This window comes from Astatotilapia calliptera, chromosome 3, assembly GCF_964374335.1.
Source record: "Astatotilapia calliptera chromosome 3, fAstCal68.1, whole genome shotgun sequence".
Classification (NCBI taxonomy): domain Eukaryota; kingdom Metazoa; phylum Chordata; class Actinopteri; order Cichliformes; family Cichlidae; genus Astatotilapia; species Astatotilapia calliptera.
This window is the reverse complement of record NC_137424.1, coordinates 23260154-23286596: the sequence shown is the minus strand read 5'-3', so window position 1 is coordinate 23286596 and position 26443 is coordinate 23260154. Positions and strand designations below refer to the sequence as shown.

The window sequence follows — 26443 nt, the reverse complement described above, 5'->3', positions numbered from 1 at the left end:
AGGGTCTTTGGCTCTTGCTCAGGCCACTTACACCACACCAGGGCCTGTGGCACTGGCTGAGGCCACTTACACCACACCAGGGCCTGTGGCTCTGGCTGAGGCCACTTACACCACACCAGGGCCTGTGGCTGCTGGCTGAGGCCACTTACACCACACCAGTGCCTGTGGCTTCTGGCTCAGGCCACTCACATCACACCAGGCCCTGCGCTTCTGGCCGAGGCCATTTTCACCAAACCAGGCCCTGTGCTGCTAGCTGTGGCCATGTACAACACACCAGGCCCTGTGCTGGTTCCTGAGGCCATCTTCAACAATCCAGGGCCTGTGCTGTTAGATAAATGCTAAACTGAGCCTTTGGGTTAGGGTATTATGCAAACATGCAGGTATGGTTAAAGGATTGTCTTCGTAACTTCAGGTACTTGCCACCTAATCAGTTGAATCCATAAATTGAGACATTGTGCTGGGGCCAGCAGCTTACGGCCATACCACCCTGAGCACGCCCGACCTCGTCTGATCTCGGAAGCTAAGCAGGGCTGGGCTTGGTTAGTACTTGGATGGGAGACTACCTGGGAATACCTGGTGCTGTAAGCCTTTCATTTTCATGTCATTGAACAGCTTTTGATCCAGAGAAGGGGTGTATTAAAAGACCAAAAGCAGCTGCCCATTAATGAGGGCACATTAACGACATTGCTTTTGGCTGTTTTCCAATGTCTTGTGCTGCTAGCTGATGCCACCTACACCACACCAGGGCCTGAGTGACCGGCTGGGGCCACTTACACCACATCAGGGCCTGTGGCTGCTGGCTGAGGCCACTTACACCACACCAGGGCCTGTGGCTGCTGGCTGAGGCCACTTACACCACACCAGGGCATTAGTTGCTATTGAGGCCAATTACACCACACCAGGGTCTGTGGCTCTTGCTCAGGCCACTTACACCACACCATGGCCTGTGGCACTGGCTGAGGCCACTTACACCACACCAGGGCCTGTGGCTGTTGGCTGAGGCCACCTACACCACACCAGGGCATTAGTTGCTATTGAGGCCAATTACACCACACCAGCGTCTGTGACTCTTGCTCAGGCCACTTACACCACACCAGGGCCTGTGGCACTGGCTGAGGCCACTTACACCACACCAGGGCCTGTGGCTGCTGGCTGAGGCCACTTACACCACACCAGGGCATGTGGCTGCTGGCTGAGGTCACTTACACCACACCAGTGCCTGTGGCTGCTGGCTGAGGGCACTTACACCACACCAGTGCCTGTGGCTTCTGGCTGAGGCCACTTACACCACACCAGGGCCTGTGGCTGCTGGCTGAGGCCACTTACACCACACCAGGGCCTGTGGCTGCTGGCTGAGGTCACTTACACCACACCAGTGCCTGTGGCTGCTGGCTGAGGGCACTTACACCACACCAGTGCCTGTGGCTTCTGGCTGAGGCCACTTACACCACACCAGGGCCTGTGGCTCTTGCTCAGGCCACTTACACCACACCAGGGCCTGTGGCACTGGCTGAGGCCACTTACACCACACCAGGGCCTGTGGCTGCTGGCTGAGGCCACCTACACCACACCAGGGCATTAGTTGCTATTGAGGCCAATTACACCACACCAGGGTCTGTGACTCTTGCTCAGGCCACTTACACCACACCAGGGCCTGTGGCACTGGCTGAGGCCACTTACACCACACCAGGGCCTGTGGCTGCTGGCTGAGGCCACTTACACCACACCAGGGCCTTTGGCTGCTGGCTGAGGTCACTTACACCACACCAGGGCGTGTGGCTGCTGGCTGAGGGCACTTACACCACACCAGTGCCTGTGGCTTCTGGCTGAGGCCACTTACACCACACTACGGCCTGTGGCAGCTGGCTCAGGCCACTTACACCACACCAGGGCCTGTGGCTGCTGGCTGAGGCCACTTACACCACACCAGGGCCTGTGGCTGCTGGCTGAGGCCACTTACACCACACCAGTGCCTGTGGCTGGTGGCTGAGGCCACTTACACCACACCAGGGCATTAGTTGCTATTGAGGCCCCTTACACCACACCAGGGCCTGTGGCACTGGCTGAGGCCACTTACACCACACCAGGGCCTGTGGCTGCTGGCTGAGGCCACCTACACCACACCAGGGCATTAGTTGCTATTGAGGCCAATTACACCACACCAGGGTCTGTGGCTCTTGCTCAGGCCACTTACACCACACCAGGGCCTGTGGCACTGGCTGAGGCCACTTACACCACACCATGGCCTGTGGCTCTGGCTGAGGCCACTTACACCACACCAGGGCCTGTGGCTGCTGGCTGAGGCCATTTACACCACACCAGGGCCTGTGGCTGCTGGCTGAGGCCACTTTCACCACACCAGGGACTGTGGCTGCTGGCTGAGGCCACTTACACCACACCAGTGCCTGTGGCTTCTGGCTGAGGCCACTTACACCACACCAGGGCCTGTGGCTCTTGCTCAGGCCACTTACACCACACCAGGGCCTGTGGCTGCTGGCTGAGGCCACTTACACCACACCAGGGCATTAGTTGCTATTGAGGCCAATTACACCACACCAGGGTCTGTGACTCTTGCTCAGGCCACTTACACCACACCAGGGCCTGTGGCACTGGCTGAGGCCACTTACACCACACCAGGGCCTGTGGCTGCTGGCTGAGGCCACTTACACCACACCAGGGCCTGTGGCTGCTGGCTGAGGTCACTTACACCACACCAGTGCCTGTGGCTGCTGGCTGAGGGCACTTACACCACACCAGTGCCTGTGGCTTTTGGCTGAGGCCACTTACACCACACCAGGGCCTGTGGCTGCTGGCTGGGGCCACTTACACCACATCAGGGCCTGTGGCTGCTGGCTGAGGCCACTTACACCACACCAGTGCCTGTGGCTTCTGGCTGAGGCCACTTACACCACACCAGGGCATTAGTTGCTATTGAGGCCAATTACACCACACCAGGGTCTGTGGCTCTTGCTCAGGCCACTTACACCACATCAGGGCCTGTGGCACTGGCTGAGGCCACTTACACCACACCAGGGCCTGTGGCTGCTGGCTGAGGCCACCTACACCACACCAGGGCATTAGTTGCTATTGAGGCCAATTACACCACACCAGGGTCTGTGACTCTTGCTCAGGCCACTTACACCACACTAGGGCCTGTGGCACTGGCTGAGGCCACTTACACCACACCAGGGCCTGTGGCTGCTGGCTGAGGCCACTTACACCACACCAGGGCCTGTGGCTGCTGGCTGAGGTCACTTACACCACACCAGTGCCTGTGGCTGCTGGCTGAGGGCACTTACACCACACCAGTGCCTGTGGCTTCTGGCTGAGGCCACTTACACCACACCAGGGCCTGTGGCTCTTGCTGAGGCCACTTACACCACACCAGGGCCTGTGGCTGCTGGCTGAGGCCACTTACACCACACCAGGGCCTGTGGCTGCTGGCTGAGGGCACTTACACCACACCAGTGCCTGTGGCTGCTGGCTGAGGCCACTTACACCACACCAGGGCATTAGTTGCTATTGAGGCCCCTTACACCACACCAGGGCCTGTGGCACTGGCTGAGGCCACTTACACCACACCAGGGCCTGTGGCTGCTGGCTGAGGCCACCTACACCACACCAGGGCATTAGTTGCTATTGAGGCCAATTACACCACACCAGGGTCTGTGACTCTTGCTCAGGCCACTTACACCACACCAGGGCCTGTGGCACTGGCTGAGGCCACTTACACCACACCAGGGCCTGTGGCTGCTGGCTGAGGCCACTTACACCACACCAGGGCCTGTGGCTGCTGGCTGAGGTCACTTACACCACACCAGGGCCTGTGGCTGCTGGCTGAGGGCACTTACACAACACCAGTACCTGTGGCTTCTGGCTGAGGCCACTTACACCACACCAGGGCCTGTGGCAGCTGGCTCAGGCCACTTACACCACACCAGGGCCTGTGGCTGCTGGCTGAGGCCACTTACACCACACCAGGGCCTGTGGCTGCTGGCTGAGGCCACTTACACCACACCAGTGCCTGTGGCTGCTGGCTGAGGCCACTTACACCACACCAGGGCATTAGTTGCTATTGAGGCCCCTTACACCACACCAGGGCCTGTGGCACTGGCTGAGGCCACTTACACCACACCAGGGCCTGTGGCTGCTGGCTGAGGCCACCTACACCTCACCAGGGCATTAGTTGCTATTGAGGCCAATTACACCACACCAGGGTCTGTGGCTCTTGCTCAGGCCACTTACACCACACCAGGGCCTGTGGCACTGGCTGAGGCCACTTACACCACACCAGGGCCTGTGGCTCTGGCTGAGGCCACTTACACCACACCAGGGCCTGTGGCTGCTGGCTGAGGCCATTTACACCACACCAGGGCCTGTGGCTGCTGGCTGAGGCCACTTACACCACACCAGGGCCTGTGGCTGCTGGCTGAGGCCACTTACACCACACCAGTGCCTGTGGCTTCTGGCTGAGGCCACTTACACCACACCAGGGCCTGTGGCTCTTGCTCAGGCCACTCACATCACACCAGGCCCTGCGCTTCTGGCCGAGGCCATCTTCACCAAACCAGGCCCTGTGCTGCTAGCTGTGGCCATGTACAACACACCAGGGCCTGTGCTGTTAGATAAATGCTAAACTGAGCCTTTGGGTTAGGGTATTATGGAAACATGCAGGTATGGTTAAAGGATTGTCTTCGTAACTTCAGGTACTTGCCACCTAATCAGTTGAATCCATAAATTGAGACATTGTGCTGGGGCCAGCAGCTTACGGCCATACCACCCTGAGCACGCCCGACCTCGTCTGATCTCGGAAGCTAAGCAGGGCTGGGCTTGGTTAGTACTTGGATGGGAGACTGCCTGGGAATACCTGGTGCTGTAAGCCTTTCATTTTCATGTCATTGAACCGCTTTTGATCCAGAGAAGGGGTGTATTAAAAGACCAAAAGCAGCTGCCCATTAATGAGGGCACATTAACGACATTGCTTTTGGCTGTTTTCCAATGTCTTGTGCTGCTAGCTGATGCCACCTACACCACACCAGGGCCTGAGTGACCGGCTGGGGCCACTTACACCACATCAGGGCCTGTGGCTCTGGCTGAGGCCACTTACACCACACCAGGGCCTGTGGCTGCTGGCTGAGGCCACTTACACCACACCAGGGCCTGTGGCTCTGGCTGAGGCCACTTACACCACATCAGGGCCTGTGGCTGCTGGCTGAGGCCACTTACACCACACCAGGGCCTGTGGCTGCTGGCTGAGGCCACTTACACCACACCAGGGCCTGTGGCTGCTGGCTGAGGCCACCTACACCACACCAGGGCCTTAGTTGCTATTGAGGCCAATTACACCACACCAGGGTCTGTGGCTCTTGCTCAGGCCACTTACACCACACCAGGGCCTGTGGCTGCTGGCTGAGGCCACTTACACCACACCAGGGCCTGTGGCTGCTGGCTGAGGCCACCTACACCACACCAGGGCATTAGTTGCTATTGAGGCCAATTACACCACACCAGGGTCTGTGGCTCTTGCTCAGGCCACTTACACCACACCAGGGCCTGTGGCACTGGCTGAGGCCACTTACACCACACCACGGCCTGTGGCTCTGGCTGAGGCCACTTACACCACACCAGGGCCTGTGGCTGCTGGCTGAGGCCACTTACACCACACCAGGGCCTGTGGCTGCTGGCTGAGGCCACTTACACCACACCAGTGCCTGTGGCTTCTGGCTGAGGCCACTTACACCACACCAGGGCCTGTGGCTCTTGCTCAGGCCACTCACATCACACCAGGCCCTGCGCTTCTGGCCGAGGCCATCTTCACCAAACCAGGCCCTGTGCTGCTAGCTGTGGCCATGTACAACACACCAGGCCCTGTGCTGGTTCCTGAGGCCATCTTCAACAATCCAGGGCCTGTGCTGTTAGATAAATGCTAAACTGAGCCTTTGGGTTAGGGTATTATGCAAACATGCAGGTATGGTTAAAGGATTGTCTTCGTAACTTCAGGTACTTGCCACCTAATCAGTTGAATCCATAAATTGAGACATTGTGCTGGGGCCAGCAGCTTACGGCCATACCACCCTGAGCACGCCCGACCTCGTCTGATCTCGGAAGCTAAGCAGGGCTGGGCTTGGTTAGTACTTGGATGGGAGACTACCTGGGAATACCTGGTGCTGTAAGCCTTTCATTTTCATGTCATTGAACCGCTTTTGATCCAGAGAAGGGGTGTATTAAAAGACCAAAAGCAGCTGCCCATTAATGAGGGCACATTAACGACATTGCTTTTGGCTGTTTTCCAATGTCTTGTGCTGCTAGCTGATGCCACCTACACCACACCAGGGCCTGAGTGACCGGCTGGGGCCACTTACACCACATCAGGGCCTGTGGCTGCTGGCTGAGGCCACTTACACCACACCAGGGCCTGTGGCTGCTGGCTGAGGCCACTTACACCACACCAGAGCATTAGTTGCTATTGAGACCAATTACACCACACCATGGTCTGTGGCTCTTGCTCAGGCCACTTACACCACACCAGGGCCTGTGGCACTGGCTGAGGCCACTTACACCACACCAGGGCCTGTGGCTGCTGGCTGAGGCCACCTACACCACACCAGGGCCTTAGTTGCTATTGAGGCCACTTACACCACACCAGGGCCTGTGGCAGTGGCTGAGGCCACTTACACCACACCAGGGCCTGTGGCTGCTGGCTGAGGCCACTTACACCACACCAGGGCATTAGTTGCTATATAGGTCACTTACACCACACCAGGGCCTGTGGCACTGGCTGAGGCCACTTACACCACACCAGGGCCTGTGGCTCTGGCTGAGGCCACTTACACCACACCAGGGCCTGTGGCTGCTGGCTGAGGCCACTTACACCACACCAGGGCCTGTGGCTGCTGGCTGAGGCCACTTACACCACACCAGGGCCTGTGGCTGCTGGCTGAGGCCACTTACACCACACCAGTGCCTGTGGCTTCTGGCTGAGGCCACTTACACCACACCAGGGCCTGTGGCTCTTGCTCAGGCCACTCACATCACACCAGGCCCTGCGCTTCTGGCCGAGGCCATTTTCACCAAACCAGGCCCTGTGCTGCTAGCTGTGGCCATGTACAACACACCAGGCCCTGTGCTGGTTCCTGAGGCCATCTTCAACAATCCAGGGCCTGTGCTGTTAGATAAATGCTAAACTGAGCCTTTGGGTTAGGGTATTATGCAAACATGCAGGTATGGTTAAAGGATTGTCTTCGTAACTTCAGGTACTTGCCACCTAAATAGTTGAATCCATAAATTGAGACATTGTGCTGGGGCCAGCAGCTTACGGCCATACCACCCTGAGCACGCCCGACCTCGTCTGATCTCGGAAGCTAAGCAGGGCTGGGCTTGGTTAGTACTTGGATGGGAGACTACCTGGGAATACCTGGTGCTGTAAGCCTTTCATTTTCATGTCATTGAACAGCTTTTGATCCAGAGAAGGGGTGTATTAAAAGACCAAAAGCAGCTGCCCATTAATGAGGGCACATTAACGACATTGCTTTTGGCTGTTTTCCAATGTCTTGTGCTGCTAGCTGATGCCACCTACACCACACCAGGGCCTGAGTGACCGGCTGGGGCCACTTACACCACATCAGGGCCTGTGGCTGCTGGCTGAGGCCACTTACACCACACCAGGGCCTGTGGCTGCTGGCTGAGGCCACTTACACCACACCAGGGCATTAGTTGCTATTGAGGCCAATTACACCACACCAGGGTCTGTGGCTCTTGCTCAGGCCACTTACACCACACCATGGCCTGTGGCACTGGCTGAGGCCACTTACACCACACCAGGGCCTGTGGCTGCTGGCTGAGGCCACTTACACCACACCAGGGCATGTGGCTGCTGGCTGAGGTCACTTACACCACACCAGTGCCTGTGGCTGCTGGCTGAGGGCACTTACACCACACCAGTGCCTGTGGCTTCTGGCTGAGGCCACTTACACCACACCAGGGCCTGTGGCTGCTGGCTGAGGTCACTTACACCACACCAGTGCCTGTGGCTGCTGGCTGAGGGCACTTACACCACACCAGTGCCTGTGGCTTCTGGCTGAGGCCACTTACACCACACCAGGGCCTGTGGCTCTTGCTCAGGCCACTTACACCACACCAGGGCCTGTGGCACTGGCTGAGGCCACTTACACCACACCAGGGCCTGTGGCTGCTGGCTGAGGCCACCTACACCACACCAGGGCATTAGTTGCTATTGAGGCCAATTACACCACACCAGGGTCTGTGACTCTTGCTCAGGCCACTTACACCACACCAGGGCCTGTGGCACTGGCTGAGGCCACTTACACCACACCAGGGCCTGTGGCTGCTGGCTGAGGCCACTTACACCACACCAGGGCCTTTGGCTGCTGGCTGAGGTCACTTACACCACACCAGGGCGTGTGGCTGCTGGCTGAGGGCACTTACACCACACCAGTGCCTGTGGCTTCTGGCTGAGGCCACTTACACCACACTAGGGCCTGTGGCAGCTGGCTGAGGCCACTTACACCACACCAGGGCCTGTGGCTGCTGGCTGAGGCCACTTACACCACACCAGGGCCTGTGGCTGCTGGCTGAGGCCACTTACACCACACCAGTGCCTGTGGCTGCTGGCTGAGGCCACTTACACCACACCAGGGCATTAGTTGCTATTGAGGCCCCTTACACCACACCAGGGCCTGTGGCACTGGCTGAGGCCACTTACACCACACCAGGGCCTGTGGCTGCTGGCTGAGGCCACCTACACCACACCAGGGCATTAGTTGCTATTGAGGCCAATTACACCACACCAGGGTCTGTGGCTCTTGCTCAGGCCACTTACACCACACCAGGGCCTGTGGCACTGGCTGAGGCCACTTACACCACACCATGGCCTGTGGCTCTGGCTGAGGCCACTTACACCACACCAGGGCCTGTGGCTGCTGGCTGAGGCCATTTACACCACACCAGGGCCTGTGGCTGCTGGCTGAGGCCACTTACACCACACCAGGGACTGTGGCTGCTGGCTGAGGCCACTTACACCACACCAGTGCCTGTGGCTTCTGGCTGAGGCCACTTACACCACACCAGGGCCTGTGGCTCTTGCTCAGGCCACTTACACCACACCAGGGCCTGTGGCTGCTGGCTGAGGCCACTTACACCACACCAGGGCATTAGTTGCTATTGAGGCCAATTACACCACACCAGGGTCTGTGACTCTTGCTCAGGCCACTTACACCACACCAGGGCCTGTGGCACTGGCTGAGGCCACTTACACCACACCAGGGCCTGTGGCTGCTGGCTGAGGCCACTTACACCACACCAGGGCCTGTGGCTGCTGGCTGAGGTCACTTACACCACACCAGTGCCTGTGGCTTTTGGCTGAGGCCACTTACACCACACCAGGGCCTGTGGCTGCTGGCTGAGGTCACTTACACCACACCAGTGCCTGTGGCTTCTGGCTGAGGCCACTTACACCACACCAGGGCCTGTGGCTCTTGCTCAGGCCACTTACACCACACCAGGGCCTGTGGCTGCTGGCTGAGGCCACTTACACCACACCAGGGCCTGTGGCTGCTGGCTGAGGGCACTTACACCACACCAGTGCCTGTGGCTGCTGGCTGAGGCCACTTACACCACACCAGGGCATTAGTTGCTATTGAGGCCCCTTACACCACACCAGGGCCTGTGGCACTGGCTGAGGCCACTTACACCACACCAGGGCCTGTGGCTGCTGGCTGAGGCCACCTACACCACACCAGGGCATTAGTTGCTATTGAGGCCAATTACACCACACCAGGGTCTGTGACTCTTGCTCAGGCCACTTACACCACACCAGGGCCTGTGGCACTGGCTGAGGCCACTTACACCACACCAGGGCCTGTGGCTGCTGGCTGAGGCCACTTACACCACACCAGGGCCTGTGGCTGCTGGCTGAGGTCACTTACACCACACCAGGGCCTGTGGCTGCTGGCTGAGGGCACTTACACCACACCAGTGCCTGTGGCTTCTGGCTGAGGCCACTTACACCACACCAGGGCCTGTGGCAGCTGGCTCAGGCCACTTACACCACACCAGGGCCTGTGGCTGCTGGCTGAGGCCACTTACACCACACCAGGGCCTGTGGCTGCTGGCTGAGGTCACTTACACCACACCAGGGCCTGTGGCTGCTGGCTGAGGCCACTTACACCACACCAGGGACTGTGGCTGCTGGCTGAGGTCACTTACACCACACCAGGGCCTGTGGCTGCTGGCTGAGGCCACTTACACCACACCAGGGACTGTGGCTGCTGGCTGAGGCCACTTACACCACACCAGGGCCTGTGGCTGCTGGCTGAGGCCACTTACACCACACCAGGGACTGTGGCTTCTGGCTGAGGCCACTTACACCACACCAGGGCCTGTGGCTCTTGCTCAGGCCACTCACATCACACCAGGCCCTGCGCTTCTGGCCGAGGCCATCTTCACCAAACCAGGCCCTGTGCTGCTAGCTGTGGCCATGTACAACACACCAGGCCCTGTGCTGGTTCCTGAGGCCATCTTCAACAATCCAGGGCCTGTGCTGTTAGATAAATGCTAAACTGAGCCTTTGGGTTAGGGTATTATGCAAACATGCAGGTATGGTTAAAGGATTGTCTTCGTAACTTCAGGTACTTGCCACCTAATCAGTTGAATCCATAAATTGAGACATTGTGCTGGGGCCAGCAGCTTACGGCCATACCACCCTGAGCATGCCCGACCTCGTCTGATCTCGGAAGCTAAGCAGAGCTGGGCTTGGTTAGTATTTGGATGGGAGACTACCTGGGAATACCTGGTGCTGTAAGCCTTTCATTTTCATGTCATTGAACCGCTTTTGATCCAGAGAAGGGGTGTATTAAAAGACCAAAAGCAGCTGCCCATTAATGAGGGCACATTAACGACATTGCTTTTGGCTGTTTTCCAATGTATTGTGCTGCTAGCTGATGCCACCTACACCACACCAGGGCCTGAGTGACCGGCTGGGGCCACTTACACCACATCAGGGCCTGTGGCTGCTGGCTGAGGCCACTTACACCACACCAGGGCCTGTGGCTGCTGGCTGAGGCCACTTACACCACACCAGGGCATTAGTTGCTATTGAGGCCAATTACACCACACCAGGGTCTGTGGCTCTTGCTCAGGCCACTTACACCACATCAGGGCCTGTGGCACTGGCTGAGGCCACTTACACCACACCAGGGCCTGTGGCTGCTGGCTGAGGCCACCTACACCACACCAGGGCATTAGTTGCTATTGAGGCCAATTACACCACACCAGGGTCTGTGACTCTTGCTCAGGCCACTTACACCACACCAGGGCCTGTGGCTGCTGGCTGAGGCCACTTACACCACACCAGGGCCTGTGGCTGCTGGCTGAGGCCACTTACACCACACCAGGGCCTGTGGCTGCTGGCTGAGGTCACTTACACCACACCAGTGCCTGTGGCTGCTGGCTGAGGGCACTTACACCACACCAGTGCCTGTGGCTTCTGGCTGAGGCCACTTACACCACACCAGGGCCTGTGGCTGCTGGCTGAGGCCACTTACACCACACCAGGGCCTGTGGCTGCTGGCTGAGGTCACTTACACCACACCAGTGCCTGTGGCTGCTGGCTGAGGGCACTTACACCACACCAGTGCCTGTGGCTTCTGGCTGAGGCCACTTACACCACACCAGGGCCTGTGGCTCTTGCTCAGGCCACTTACACCACACCAGGGCCTGTGGCTGCTGGCTGAGGCCACTTACACCACACCAGGGCCTGTGGCTGCTGGCTGAGGGCACTTACACCACACCAGTGCCTGTGGCTGCTGGCTGAGGCCACTTACACCACACCAGGGCATTAGTTGCTATTGAGGCCCCTTACACCACACCAGGGCCTGTGGCTGCTGGCTGAGGCCACCTACACCACACCAGGGCATTAGTTGCTATTGAGGCCAATTACACCACACCAGGGTCTGTGACTCTTGCTCAGGCCACTTACACCACACCAGGGCCTGTGGCACTGGCTGAGGCCACTTACACCACACCAGGGCCTGTGGCTGCTGGCTGAGGCCACTTACACCACACCAGGGCCTGTGGCTGCTGGCTGAGGTCACTTACACCACACCAGGGCCTGTGGCTGCTGGCTGAGGCCACTTACACCACACCAGGGCCTTAGTTGCTATTGAGGCCCCTTACACCACACCAGGGCCTGTGGCACTGGCTGAGGCCACTTACACCACACCAGGGCCTGTGGCTGCTGGCTGAGGCCACCTACACCACACCAGGGCATTAGTTGCTATTGAGGCCAATTACACCACACCAGGGTCTGTGGCTCTTGCTCAGGCCACTTACACCACACCAGGGCCTGTGGCACTGGCTGAGGCCACTTACACCACACCAGGGCCTGTGGCTGCTGGCTGAGGCCACTTACACCACACCAGGGCCTGTGGCTGCTGGCTGAGGCCACTTACACCACACCAGGGCCTGTGGCTCTTGCTCAGGCCACTCACATCACACCAGGCCCTGCGCTTCTGGCCGAGGCCATCTTCACCAAACCAGGCCCTGTGCTGCTAGCTGTGGCCATGTACAACACACCAGGCCCTGTGCTGGTTCCTGAGGCCATCTTCAACAATCCAGGGCCTGTGCTGTTAGATAAATGCTAAACTGAGCCTTTGGGTTAGGGTATTATGCAAACATGCAGGTATGGTTAAAGGATTGTCTTCGTAACTTCAGGTACTTGCCACCTAATCAGTTGAATCCATAAATTGAGACATTGTGCTGGGGCCAGCAGCTTACGGCCATACCACCCTGAGCACGCCCGACCTCGTCTGATCTCGGAAGCTAAGCAGGGCTGGGCTTGGTTAGTACTTGGATGGGAGACTGCCTGGGAATACCTGGTGCTGTAAGCCTTTGTTTTTCATGTCATTGAACCGCTTTTGATCCAGAGAAGGGGTGTATTAAAAGACCAAAAGCAGCTGCCCATTAATGAGGGCACATTAACGACATTGCTTTTGGCTGTTTTCCAATGTCTTGTGCTGCTAGCTGATGCCACCTACACCACACCAGGGCCTGAGTGACCGGCTGGGGCCACTTACACCACATCAGGGCCTGTGGCTGCTGGCTGAGGCCACTTACACCACACCAGGGCCTGTGGCTGCTGGCTGAGGCCACTTACACCACACCAGGGCATTAGTTGCTATTGAGGCCAATTACACCACACCAGGGTCTGTGGCTCTTGCTCAGGCCACTTACACCACATCAGGGCCTGTGGCACTGGCTGAGGCCACTTACACCACACCAGGGCCTGTGGCTGCTGGCTGAGGCCACCTACACCACACCAGGGCATTAGTTGCTATTGAGGCCAATTACACCACACCAGGGTCTGTGACTCTTGCTCAGGCCACTTACACCACACTAGGGCCTGTGGCACTGGCTGACGCCACTTACACCACACCAGGGCCTGTGGCTGCTGGCTCAGGCCACTTACACCACACCAGGGCCTGTGGCTGCTGGCTGAGGCCACTTACACCACACCAGGGCCTGTGGCTGCTGGTTGAGGCCACTTACAGCACACCAGTGCCTGTGGCTTCTGGCTGAGGCCACTTACACCACACCAGGGCCTGTGGCTCTTGCTCAGGCCACTCACATCACACCAGGCCCTGCGCTTCTGGCCGAGGCCATCTTCACCAAACCAGGCCCTGTGCTGCTAGCTGTGGCCATGTACAACACACCAGGGCCTGTGCTGTTAGATAAATGCTAAACTGAGCCTTTGGGTTAGGGTATTATGCAAACATGCAGGTATGGTTAAAGGATTGTCTTCGTAACTTCAGGTACTTGCCACCTAATCAGTTGAATCCATAAATTGAGACATTGTGCTGGGGCCAGCAGCTTACGGCCATACCACCCTGAGCACGCCCGACCTCGTCTGATCTCGGAAGCTAAGCAGGGCTGGGCTTGGTTAGTACTTGGATGGGAGACTGCCTGGGAATACCTGGTGCTGTAAGCCTTTCATTTTCATGTCATTGAACCGCTTTTGATCCAGAGAAGGGGTGTATTAAAAGACCAAAAGCAGCTGCCCATTAATGAGGGCACATTAACGACATTGCTTTTGGCTGTTTTCCAATGTCTTGTGCTGCTAGCTGATGCCACCTACACCACACCAGGGCCTGAGTGACCGGCTGGGGCCACTTACACCACATCAGGGCCTGTGGCTGCTGGCTGAGGCCACTTACACCACACCAGGGCCTGTGGCTGCTGGCTGAGGCCACTTACACCACACCAGGGCCTGTGGCTGCTGGCTGAGGCCACCTACACCACACCAGGGCCTTAGTTGCTATTGAGGCCAATTACACCACACCAGGGTCTGTGGCTCTTGCTCAGGCCACTTACACCACACCAGGGCCTGTGGCTGCTGGCTGAGGCCACTTACACCACACCAGGGCATTAGTTGCTATTGAGGCCACTTACACCACACCAGGGCCAGTGGCTGCTGGCTGAGGCCACCTACACCACACCAGGGCATTAGTTGCTATTGAGGCCAATTACACCACACCAGGGTCTGTGGCTCTTGCTCAGGCCACTTACACCACACCAGGGCCTGTGGCACTGGCTGAGGCCACTTACACCACACCAGGGCCTGTGGCTCTGGCTGAGGCCACTTACACCACACCAGGGCCTGTGGCTGCTGGCTGAGGCCACTTACACCACACCAGGGCCTGTGGCTGCTGGCTGAGGCCACTTACACCACACCAGTGCCTGTGGCTTCTGGCTGAGGCCACTTACACCACACCAGGGCCTGTGGCTCTTGCTCAGGCCACTCACATCACACCAGGCCCTGCGCTTCTGGCCGAGGCCATCTTCACCAAACCAGGCCCTGTGCTGCTAGCTGTGGCCATGTACAACACACCAGGCCCTGTGCTGGTTCCTGAGGCCATCTTCAACAATCCAGGGCCTGTGCTGTTAGATAAATGCTAAACTGAGCCTTTGGGTTAGGGTATTATGCAAACATGCAGGTATGGTTAAAGGATTGTCTTCGTAACTTCAGGTACTTGCCACCTAATCAGTTGAATCCATAAATTGAGACATTGTGCTGGGGCCAGCAGCTTACGGCCATACCACCCTGAGCACGCCCGACCTCGTCTGATCTCGGAAGCTAAGCAGGGCTGGGCTTGGTTAGTACTTGGATGGGAGACTACCTGGGAATACCTGGTGCTGTAAGCCTTTCATTTTCATGTCATTGAACCGCTTTTGATCCAGAGAAGGGGTGTATTAAAAGACCAAAAGCAGCTGCCCATTAATGAGGGCACATTAACGACATTGCTTTTGGCTGTTTTCCAATGTCTTGTGCTGCTAGCTGATGCCACCTACACCACACCAGGGCCTGAGTGACCGGCTGGGGCCACTTACACCACATCAGGGCCTGTGGCTGCTGGCTGAGGCCACTTACACCACACCAGGGCCTGTGGCTGCTGGCTGAGGCCACTTACACCACACCAGAGCATTAGTTGCTATTGAGACCAATTACACCACACCAGGGTCTGTGGCTCTTGCTCAGGCCACTTACACCACACCAGGGCCTGTGGCACTGGCTGAGGCCACTTACACCACACCAGGGCCTGTGGCTGCTGGCTGAGGCCACCTACACCACACCAGGGCCTTAGTTGCTATTGAGGCCACTTACACCACACCAGGGCCTGTGGCAGTGGCTGAGGCCACTTACACCACACCAGGGCCTGTGGCTGCTGGCTGAGGCCACTTACACCACACCAGGGCATTAGTTGCTATTGAGGCCACTTACACCACACCAGGGCCTGTGGCTGCTGGCTGAGGCCACCTACACCACACCAGGGCATTAGTTGCTATTGAGGCCAATTACACCACACCATGGTCTGTGGCTGCTGGCTGAGGCCACTTACACCACACCAGGGCCTGTGGCTGCTGGCTGAGGCCACTTACACCACACCAGGGCATTAGTTGCTATATAGGTCACTTACACCACACCAGGGCCTGTGGCACTGGCTGAGGCCACTTACACCACACCAGGGCCTGTGGCTCTGGCTGAGGCCACTTACACCACACCAGGGCCTGTGGCTGCTGGCTGAGGCCACTTACACCACACCAGGGCCTGTGGCTGCTGGCTGAGGCCACTTACACCACACCAGGGCCTGTGGCTGCTGGCTGAGGCCACTTACACCACACCAGGGCCTGTGGCTGCTGGCTGAGGCCACTTACACCACACCAGGGCCTGTGGCTGCTGGCTGAGGCCACTTACACCACACCAGGGCCTGTGGCTGCTGGCTGAGGCCACCTACACCACACCAGGGTCTTAGTTGCTATTGAGGCCAATTACACCACACCAGGGTCTGTGGCTCTTGCTCAGGCCACTTACACCACACCAGGGCCTGTGGCTGCTGGCTGAGGCCACTTACACCACACCAGGGCATTAGTTGCTATTGAGGCCACTTACACCACACCAGGGCCTGTGGCTGCTGGCTGAGGCCACCTACACCACACCAGGGCATTAGTTGCTATTGAGGCCAATTACACCACACCAGGGTCTTTGGCTCTTGCTCAGGCCACTTACACCACACCAGGGCCTGTGGCACTGGCTGAGGCCACTTACACCACACCAGGGCCTGTGGCTCTGGCTGAGGCCACTTACACCACACCAGGGCCTGTGGCTGCTGGCTGAGGCCACTTACACCACACCAGGGCCTGTGGCACTGGCTGAGGCCACTTACACCACACCAGGGCCTGTGGCTGCTGGCTGAGGCCACCTACACCACACCAGGGCATTAGTTGCTATTGAGGCCAATTACACCACACCAGGGTCTGTGGCTCTTGCTCAGGCCACTTACACCACACCAGGGCCTGTGGCACTGGCTGAGGCCACTTACACCACACCATGGCCTGTGGCTCTGGCTGAGGCCACTTACACCACACCAGGGCCTGTGGCTGCTGGCTGAGGCCATTTACACCACACCAGGGCCTGTGGCTGCTGGCTGAGGCCACTTACACCACACCAGGGACTGTGGCTGCTGGCTGAGGCCACTTACACCACACCAGTGCCTGTGGCTTCTGGCTGAGGCCACTTACACCACACCAGGGCCTGTGGCTCTTGCTCAGGCCACTTACACCACACCAGGGCCTGTGGCTGCTGGCTGAGGCCACTTACACCACACCAGGGCATTAGTTGCTATTGAGGCCAATTACACCACACCAGGGTCTGTGACTCTTGCTCAGGCCACTTACACCACACCAGGGCCTGTGGCACTGGCTGAGGCCACTTACACCACACCAGGGCCTGTGGCTGCTGGCTGAGGCCACTTACACCACACCAGGGCCTGTGGCTGCTGGCTGAGGTCACTTACACCACACCAGTGCCTGTGGCTTTTGGCTGAGGCCACTTACACCACACCAGGGCCTGTGGCTGCTGGCTGAGGTCACTTACACCACACCAGTGCCTGTGGCTTCTGGCTGAGGCCACTTACACCACACCAGGGCCTGTGGCTCTTGCTCAGGCCACTTACACCACACCAGGGCCTGTGGCTGCTGGCTGAGGCCACTTACACCACACCAGGGCCTGTGGCTGCTGGCTGAGGGCACTTACACCACACCAGTGCCTGTGGCTGCTGGCTGAGGCCACTTACACCACACCAGGGCATTAGTTGCTATTGAGGCCCCTTACACCACACCAGGGCCTGTGGCACTGGCTGAGGCCACTTACACCACACCAGGGCCTGTGGCTGCTGGCTGAGGCCACCTACACCACACCAGGGCATTAGTTGCTATTGAGGCCAATTACACCACACCAGGGTCTGTGACTCTTGCTCAGGCCACTTACACCACACCAGGGCCTGTGGCACTGGCTGAGGCCACTTACACCACACCAGGGCCTGTGGCTGCTGGCTGAGGCCACTTACACCACACCAGGGCCTGTGGCTGCTGGCTGAGGTCACTTACACCACACCAGGGCCTGTGGCTGCTGGCTGAGGGCACTTACACCACACCAGTGCCTGTGGCTTCTGGCTGAGGCCACTTACACCACACCAGGGCCTGTGGCAGCTGGCTCAGGCCACTTACACCACACCAGGGCCTGTGGCTGCTGGCTGAGGCCACTTACACCACACCAGGGCCTGTGGCTGCTGGCTGAGGTCACTTACACCACACCAGGGCCTGTGGCTGCTGGCTGAGGCCACTTACACCACACCAGGGACTGTGGCTGCTGGCTGAGGTCACTTACACCACACCAGGGCCTGTGGCTGCTGGCTGAGGCCACTTACACCACACCAGGGACTGTGGCTGCTGGCTGAGGCCACTTACACCACACCAGGGCCTGTGGCTGCTGGCTGAGGCCACTTACACCACACCAGGGACTGTGGCTTCTGGCTGAGGCCACTTACACCACACCAGGGCCTGTGGCTCTTGCTCAGGCCACTCACATCACACCAGGCCCTGCGCTTCTGGCCGAGGCCATCTTCACCAAACCAGGCCCTGTGCTGCTAGCTGTGGCCATGTACAACACACCAGGCCCTGTGCTGGTTCCTGAGGCCATCTTCAACAATCCAGGGCCTGTGCTGTTAGATAAATGCTAAACTGAGCCTTTGGGTTAGGGTATTATGCAAACATGCAGGTATGGTTAAAGGATTGTCTTCGTAACTTCAGGTACTTGCCACCTAATCAGTTGAATCCATAAATTGAGACATTGTGCTGGGGCCAGCAGCTTACGGCCATACCACCCTGAGCATGCCCGACCTCGTCTGATCTCGGAAGCTAAGCAGAGCTGGGCTTGGTTAGTATTTGGATGGGAGACTACCTGGGAATACCTGGTGCTGTAAGCCTTTCATTTTCATGTCATTGAACCGCTTTTGATCCAGAGAAGGGGTGTATTAAAAGACCAAAAGCAGCTGCCCATTAATGAGGGCACATTAACGACATTGCTTTTGGCTGTTTTCCAATGTATTGTGCTGCTAGCTGATGCCACCTACACCACACCAGGGCCTGAGTGACCGGCTGGGGCCACTTACACCACATCAGGGCCTGTGGCTGCTGGCTGAGGCCACTTACACCACACCAGGGCCTGTGGCTGCTGGCTGAGGCCACTTACACCACACCAGGGCATTAGTTGCTATTGAGGCCAATTACACCACACCAGGGTCTGTGGCTCTTGCTCAGGCCACTTACACCACATCAGGGCCTGTGGCACTGGCTGAGGCCACTTACACCACACCAGGGCCTGTGGCTGCTGGCTGAGGCCACCTACACCACACCAGGGCATTAGTTGCTATTGAGGCCAATTACACCACACCAGGGTCTGTGACTCTTGCTCAGGCCACTTACACCACACCAGGGCCTGTGGCTGCTGGCTGAGGCCACTTACACCACACCAGGGCCTGTGGCTGCTGGCTGAGGCCACTTACACCACACCAGGGCCTGTGGCTGCTGGCTGAGGTCACTTACACCACACCAGTGCCTGTGGCTGCTGGCTGAGGGCACTTACACCACACCAGTGCCTGTGGCTTCTGGCTGAGGCCACTTACACCACACCAGGGCCTGTGGCTGCTGGCTGAGGCCACTTACACCACACCAGGGCCTGTGGCTGCTGGCTGAGGTCACTTACACCACACCAGTGCCTGTGGCTGCTGGCTGAGGGCACTTACACCACACCAGTGCCTGTGGCTTCTGGCTGAGGCCACTTACACCACACCAGGGCCTGTGGCTCTTGCTCAGGCCACTTACACCACACCAGGGCCTGTGGCTGCTGGCTGAGGCCACTTACACCACACCAGGGCCTGTGGCTGCTGGCTGAGGGCACTTACACCACACCAGTGCCTGTGGCTGCTGGCTGAGGCCACTTACACCACACCAGGGCATTAGTTGCTATTGAGGCCCCTTACACCACACCAGGGCCTGTGGCTGCTGGCTGAGGCCACCTACACCACACCAGGGCATTAGTTGCTATTGAGGCCAATTACACCACACCAGGGTCTGTGACTCTTGCTCAGGCCACTTACACCACACCAGGGCCTGTGGCACTGGCTGAGGCCACTTACACCACACCAGGGCCTGTGGCTGCTGGCTGAGGCCACTTACACCACACCAGGGCCTGTGGCTGCTGGCTGAGGTCACTTACACCACACCAGGGCCTGTGGCTGCTGGCTGAGGCCACTTACACCACACCAGGGCCTTAGTTGCTATTGAGGCCCCTTACACCACACCAGGGCCTGTGGCACTGGCTGAGGCCACTTACACCACACCAGGGCCTGTGGCTGCTGGCTGAGGCCACCTACACCACACCAGGGCATTAGTTGCTATTGAGGCCAATTACACCACACCAGGGTCTGTGGCTCTTGCTCAGGCCACTTACACCACACCAGGGCCTGTGGCACTGGCTGAGGCCACTTACACCACACCAGGGCCTGTGGCTGCTGGCTGAGGCCACTTACACCACACCAGGGCCTGTGGCTGCTGGCTGAGGCCACTTACACCACACCAGGGCCTGTGGCTCTTGCTCAGGCCACTCACATCACACCAGGCCCTGCGCTTCTGGCCGAGGCCATCTTCACCAAACCAGGCCCTGTGCTGCTAGCTGTGGCCATGTACAACACACCAGGCCCTGTGCTGGTTCCTGAGGCCATCTTCAACAATCCAGGGCCTGTGCTGTTAGATAAATGCTAAACTGAGCCTTTGGGTTAGGGTATTATGCAAACATGCAGGTATGGTTAAAGGATTGTCTTCGTAACTTCAGGTACTTGCCACCTAATCAGTTGAATCCATAAATTGAGACATTGTGCTGGGGCCAGCAGCTTACGGCCATACCACCCTGAGCACGCCCGACCTCGTCTGATCTCGGAAGCTAAGCAGGGCTGGGCTTGGTTAGTACTTGGATGGGAGACTGCCTGGGAATACCTGGTGCTGTAAGCCTTTGTTTTTCATGTCATTGAACCGCTTTTGATCCAGAGAAGGGGTGTATTAAAAGACCAAAAGCAGCTGCCCATTAATGAGGGCACATTAACGACATTGCTTTTGGCTGTTTTCCAATGTCTTGTGCTGCTAGCTGATGCCACCTACACCACACCAGGGCCTGAGTGACCGGCTGGGGCCACTTACACCACATCAGGGCCTGTGGCTGCTGGCTGAGGCCACTTACACCACACCAGGGCCTGTGGCTGCTGGCTGAGGCCACTTACACCACACCAGGGCATTAGTTGCTATTGAGGCCAATTACACCACACCAGGGTCTGTGGCTCTTGCTCAGGCCACTTACACCACATCAGGGCCTGTGGCACTGGCTGAGGCCACTTACACCACACCAGGGCCTGTGGCTGCTGGCTGAGGCCACCTACACCACACCAGGGCATTAGTTGCTATTGAGGCCAATTACACCACACCAGGGTCTGTGACTCTTGCTCAGGCCACTTACACCACACTAGGGCCTGTGGCACTGGCTGACGCCACTTACACCACACCAGGGCCTGTGGCTGCTGGCTCAGGCCACTTACACCACACCAGGGCCTGTGGCTGCTGGCTGAGGCCACTTACACCACACCAGGGCCTGTGGCTGCTGGTTGAGGCCACTTACAGCACACCAGTGCCTGTGGCTTCTGGCTGAGGCCACTTACACCACACCAGGGCCTGTGGCTCTTGCTCAGGCCACTCACATCACACCAGGCCCTGCGCTTCTGGCCGAGGCCATCTTCACCAAACCAGGCCCTGTGCTGCTAGCTGTGGCCATGTACAACACACCAGGGCCTGTGCTGTTAGATAAATGCTAAACTGAGCCTTTGGGTTAGGGTATTATGCAAACATGCAGGTATGGTTAAAGGATTGTCTTCGTAACTTCAGGTACTTGCCACCTAATCAGTTGAATCCATAAATTGAGACATTGTGCTGGGGCCAGCAGCTTACGGCCATACCACCCTGAGCACGCCCGACCTCGTCTGATCTCGGAAGCTAAGCAGGGCTGGGCTTGGTTAGTACTTGGATGGGAGACTGCCTGGGAATACCTGGTGCTGTAAGCCTTTCATTTTCATGTCATTGAACCGCTTTTGATCCAGAGAAGGGGTGTATTAAAAGACCAAAAGCAGCTGCCCATTAATGAGGGCACATTAACGACATTGCTTTTGGCTGTTTTCCAATGTCTTGTGCTGCTAGCTGATGCCACCTACACCACACCAGGGCCTGAGTGACCGGCTGGGGCCACTTACACCACATCAGGGCCTGTGGCTGCTGGCTGAGGCCACTTACACCACACCAGGGCCTGTGGCTGCTGGCTGAGGCCACTTACACCACACCAGGGCCTGTGGCTGCTGGCTGAGGCCACCTACACCACACCAGGGCCTTAGTTGCTATTGAGGCCAATTACACCACACCAGGGTCTGTGGCTCTTGCTCAGGCCACTTACACCACACCAGGGCCTGTGGCTGCTGGCTGAGGCCACTTACACCACACCAGGGCATTAGTTGCTATTGAGGCCACTTACACCACACCAGGGCCAGTGGCTGCTGGCTGAGGCCACCTACACCACACCAGGGCATTAGTTGCTATTGAGGCCAATTACACCACACCAGGGTCTGTGGCTCTTGCTCAGGCCACTTACACCACACCAGGGCCTGTGGCACTGGCTGAGGCCACTTACACCACACCAGGGCCTGTGGCTCTGGCTGAGGCCACTTACACCACACCAGGGCCTGTGGCTGCTGGCTGAGGCCACTTACACCACACCAGGGCCTGTGGCTGCTGGCTGAGGCCACTTACACCACACCAGTGCCTGTGGCTTCTGGCTGAGGCCACTTACACCACACCAGGGCCTGTGGCTCTTGCTCAGGCCACTCACATCACACCAGGCCCTGCGCTTCTGGCCGAGGCCATCTTCACCAAACCAGGCCCTGTGCTGCTAGCTGTGGCCATGTACAACACACCAGGCCCTGTGCTGGTTCCTGAGGCCATCTTCAACAATCCAGGGCCTGTGCTGTTAGATAAATGCTAAACTGAGCCTTTGGGTTAGGGTATTATGCAAACATGCAGGTATGGTTAAAGGATTGTCTTCGTAACTTCAGGTACTTGCCACCTAATCAGTTGAATCCATAAATTGAGACATTGTGCTGGGGCCAGCAGCTTACGGCCATACCACCCTGAGCACGCCCGACCTCGTCTGATCTCGGAAGCTAAGCAGGGCTGGGCTTGGTTAGTACTTGGATGGGAGACTACCTGGGAATACCTGGTGCTGTAAGCCTTTCATTTTCATGTCATTGAACCGCTTTTGATCCAGAGAAGGGGTGTATTAAAAGACCAAAAGCAGCTGCCCATTAATGAGGGCACATTAACGACATTGCTTTTGGCTGTTTTCCAATGTCTTGTGCTGCTAGCTGATGCCACCTACACCACACCAGGGCCTGAGTGACCGGCTGGGGCCACTTACACCACATCAGGGCCTGTGGCTGCTGGCTGAGGCCACTTACACCACACCAGGGCCTGTGGCTGCTGGCTGAGGCCACTTACACCACACCAGAGCATTAGTTGCTATTGAGACCAATTACACCACACCAGGGTCTGTGGCTCTTGCTCAGGCCACTTACACCACACCAGGGCCTGTGGCACTGGCTGAGGCCACTTACACCACACCAGGGCCTGTGGCTGCTGGCTGAGGCCACCTACACCACACCAGGGCCTTAGTTGCTATTGAGGCCACTTACACCACACCAGGGCCTGTGGCAGTGGCTGAGGCCACTTACACCACACCAGGGCCTGTGGCTGCTGGCTGAGGCCACTTACACCACACCAGGGCATTAGTTGCTATTGAGGCCACTTACACCACACCAGGGCCTGTGGCTGCTGGCTGAGGCCACCTACACCACACCAGGGCATTAGTTGCTATTGAGGCCAATTACACCACACCATGGTCTGTGGCTGCTGGCTGAGGCCACTTACACCACACCAGGGCCTGTGGCTGCTGGCTGAGGCCACTTACACCACACCAGGGCATTAGTTGCTATATAGGTCACTTACACCACACCAGGGCCTGTGGCACTGGCTGAGGCCACTTACACCACACCAGGGCCTGTGGCTCTGGCTGAGGCCACTTACACCACACCAGGGCCTGTGGCTGCTGGCTGAGGCCACTTACACCACACCAGGGCCTGTGGCTGCTGGCTGAGGCCACTTACACCACACCAGGGCCTGTGGCTGCTGGCTGAGGCCACTTACACCACACCAGGGCCTGTGGCTGCTGGCTGAGGCCACTTACACCACACCAGGGCCTGTGGCTGCTGGCTGAGGCCACTTACACCACACCAGGGCCTGTGGCTGCTGGCTGAGGCCACCTACACCACACCAGGGTCTTAGTTGCTATTGAGGCCAATTACACCACACCAGGGTCTGTGGCTCTTGCTCAGGCCACTTACACCACACCAGGGCCTGTGGCTGCTGGCTGAGGCCACTTACACCACACCAGGGCATTAGTTGCTATTGAGGCCACTTACACCACACCAGGGCCTGTGGCTGCTGGCTGAGGCCACCTACACCACACCAGGGCATTAGTTGCTATTGAGGCCAATTACACCACACCAGGGTCTTTGGCTCTTGCTCAGGCCACTTACACCACACCAGGGCCTGTGGCACTGGCTGAGGCCACTTACACCACACCAGGGCCTGTGGCTCTGGCTGAGGCCACTTACACCACACCAGGGCCTGTGGCTGCTGGCTGAGGCCACTTACACCACACCAGTGCCTGTGGCTTCTGGCTCAGGCCACTCACATCACACCAGGCCCTGCGCTTCTGGCCGAGGCCATTTTCACCAAACCAGGCCCTGTGCTGCTAGCTGTGGCCATGTACAACACACCAGGCCCTGTGCTGGTTCCTGAGGCCATCTTCAACAATCCAGGGCCTGTGCTGTTAGATAAATGCTAAACTGAGCCTTTGGGTTAGGGTATTATGCAAACATGCAGGTATGGTTAAAGGATTGTCTTCGTAACTTCAGGTACTTGCCACCTAATCAGTTGAATCCATAAATTGAGACATTGTGCTGGGGCCAGCAGCTTACGGCCATACCACCCTGAGCACGCCCGACCTCGTCTGATCTCGGAAGCTAAGCAGGGCTGGGCTTGGTTAGTACTTGGATGGGAGACTACCTGGGAATACCTGGTGCTGTAAGCCTTTCATTTTCATGTCATTGAACAGCTTTTGATCCAGAGAAGGGGTGTATTAAAAGACCAAAAGCAGCTGCCCATTAATGAGGGCACATTAACGACATTGCTTTTGGCTGTTTTCCAATGTCTTGTGCTGCTAGCTGATGCCACCTACACCACACCAGGGCCTGAGTGACCGGCTGGGGCCACTTACACCACATCAGGGCCTGTGGCTGCTGGCTGAGGCCACTTACACCACACCAGGGCCTGTGGCTGCTGGCTGAGGCCACTTACACCACACCAGGGCATTAGTTGCTATTGAGGCCAATTACACCACACCAGGGTCTGTGGCTCTTGCTCAGGCCACTTACACCACACCATGGCCTGTGGCACTGGCTGAGGCCACTTACACCACACCAGGGCCTGTGGCTGTTGGCTGAGGCCACCTACACCACACCAGGGCATTAGTTGCTATTGAGGCCAATTACACCACACCAGCGTCTGTGACTCTTGCTCAGGCCACTTACACCACACCAGGGCCTGTGGCACTGGCTGAGGCCACTTACACCACACCAGGGCCTGTGGCTGCTGGCTGAGGCCACTTACACCACACCAGGGCATGTGGCTGCTGGCTGAGGTCACTTACACCACACCAGTGCCTGTGGCTGCTGGCTGAGGGCACTTACACCACACCAGTGCCTGTGGCTTCTGGCTGAGGCCACTTACACCACACCAGGGCCTGTGGCTGCTGGCTGAGGCCACTTACACCACACCAGGGCCTGTGGCTGCTGGCTGAGGTCACTTACACCACACCAGTGCCTGTGGCTGCTGGCTGAGGGCACTTACACCACACCAGTGCCTGTGGCTTCTGGCTGAGGCCACTTACACCACACCAGGGCCTGTGGCTCTTGCTCAGGCCACTTACACCACACCAGGGCCTGTGGCACTGGCTGAGGCCACTTACACCACACCAGGGCCTGTGGCTGCTGGCTGAGGCCACCTACACCACACCAGGGCATTAGTTGCTATTGAGGCCAATTACACCACACCAGGGTCTGTGACTCTTGCTCAGGCCACTTACACCACACCAGGGCCTGTGGCACTGGCTGAGGCCACTTACACCACACCAGGGCCTGTGGCTGCTGGCTGAGGCCACTTACACCACACCAGGGCCTTTGGCTGCTGGCTGAGGTCACTTACACCACACCAGGGCGTGTGGCTGCTGGCTGAGGGCACTTACACCACACCAGTGCCTGTGGCTTCTGGCTGAGGCCACTTACACCACACTACGGCCTGTGGCAGCTGGCTCAGGCCACTTACA

At 58.2% G+C, this 26443-nt stretch overlaps 11 non-coding genes and 2 pseudogenes across 11 annotated transcripts; all 13 read left to right on the top strand.

Annotated features, from left to right (window-relative positions):
* Positions 1-469: 469 nt before the first annotated feature.
* LOC145427647 (5S ribosomal RNA) lies at positions 470-588 on the top strand. Its single transcript, XR_013908189.1, has one exon. It is a non-coding gene; the product is annotated as a 5S ribosomal RNA (ribosomal RNA).
* Positions 589-4763: 4175 nt separating this feature from the next.
* Positions 4764-4882, top strand: LOC145426427 (5S ribosomal RNA). Its single transcript, XR_013907137.1, has one exon. It is a non-coding gene; the product is annotated as a 5S ribosomal RNA (ribosomal RNA).
* Positions 4883-6057: 1175 nt separating this feature from the next.
* LOC145427646 (5S ribosomal RNA) lies at positions 6058-6176 on the top strand. The gene has a single exon (XR_013908188.1). It is a non-coding gene; the product is annotated as a 5S ribosomal RNA (ribosomal RNA).
* Positions 6177-7310: 1134 nt separating this feature from the next.
* On the top strand, positions 7311-7429 carry LOC145427644 (5S ribosomal RNA). Its single transcript, XR_013908186.1, has one exon. It is a non-coding gene; the product is annotated as a 5S ribosomal RNA (ribosomal RNA).
* A 3274-nt stretch (positions 7430-10703) lies between these two features.
* LOC145427282 (5S ribosomal RNA) lies at positions 10704-10822 on the top strand (annotated as a pseudogene).
* Positions 10823-12786: 1964 nt separating this feature from the next.
* On the top strand, positions 12787-12905 carry LOC145426426 (5S ribosomal RNA). The gene has a single exon (XR_013907136.1). It is a non-coding gene; the product is annotated as a 5S ribosomal RNA (ribosomal RNA).
* Positions 12906-13883: 978 nt separating this feature from the next.
* On the top strand, positions 13884-14002 carry LOC145426425 (5S ribosomal RNA). Its single transcript, XR_013907135.1, has one exon. It is a non-coding gene; the product is annotated as a 5S ribosomal RNA (ribosomal RNA).
* Positions 14003-15097: 1095 nt separating this feature from the next.
* Positions 15098-15216, top strand: LOC145427643 (5S ribosomal RNA). Its single transcript, XR_013908185.1, has one exon. It is a non-coding gene; the product is annotated as a 5S ribosomal RNA (ribosomal RNA).
* A 3501-nt stretch (positions 15217-18717) lies between these two features.
* Positions 18718-18836, top strand: LOC145427281 (5S ribosomal RNA; annotated as a pseudogene).
* Positions 18837-20800: 1964 nt separating this feature from the next.
* LOC145426424 (5S ribosomal RNA) lies at positions 20801-20919 on the top strand. The gene has a single exon (XR_013907134.1). It is a non-coding gene; the product is annotated as a 5S ribosomal RNA (ribosomal RNA).
* A 978-nt stretch (positions 20920-21897) lies between these two features.
* LOC145426423 (5S ribosomal RNA) lies at positions 21898-22016 on the top strand. Its single transcript, XR_013907133.1, has one exon. It is a non-coding gene; the product is annotated as a 5S ribosomal RNA (ribosomal RNA).
* A 1095-nt stretch (positions 22017-23111) lies between these two features.
* Positions 23112-23230, top strand: LOC145427642 (5S ribosomal RNA). The gene has a single exon (XR_013908184.1). It is a non-coding gene; the product is annotated as a 5S ribosomal RNA (ribosomal RNA).
* A 1801-nt stretch (positions 23231-25031) lies between these two features.
* LOC145427641 (5S ribosomal RNA) lies at positions 25032-25150 on the top strand. The gene has a single exon (XR_013908183.1). It is a non-coding gene; the product is annotated as a 5S ribosomal RNA (ribosomal RNA).
* Positions 25151-26443: the final 1293 nt, after the last annotated feature.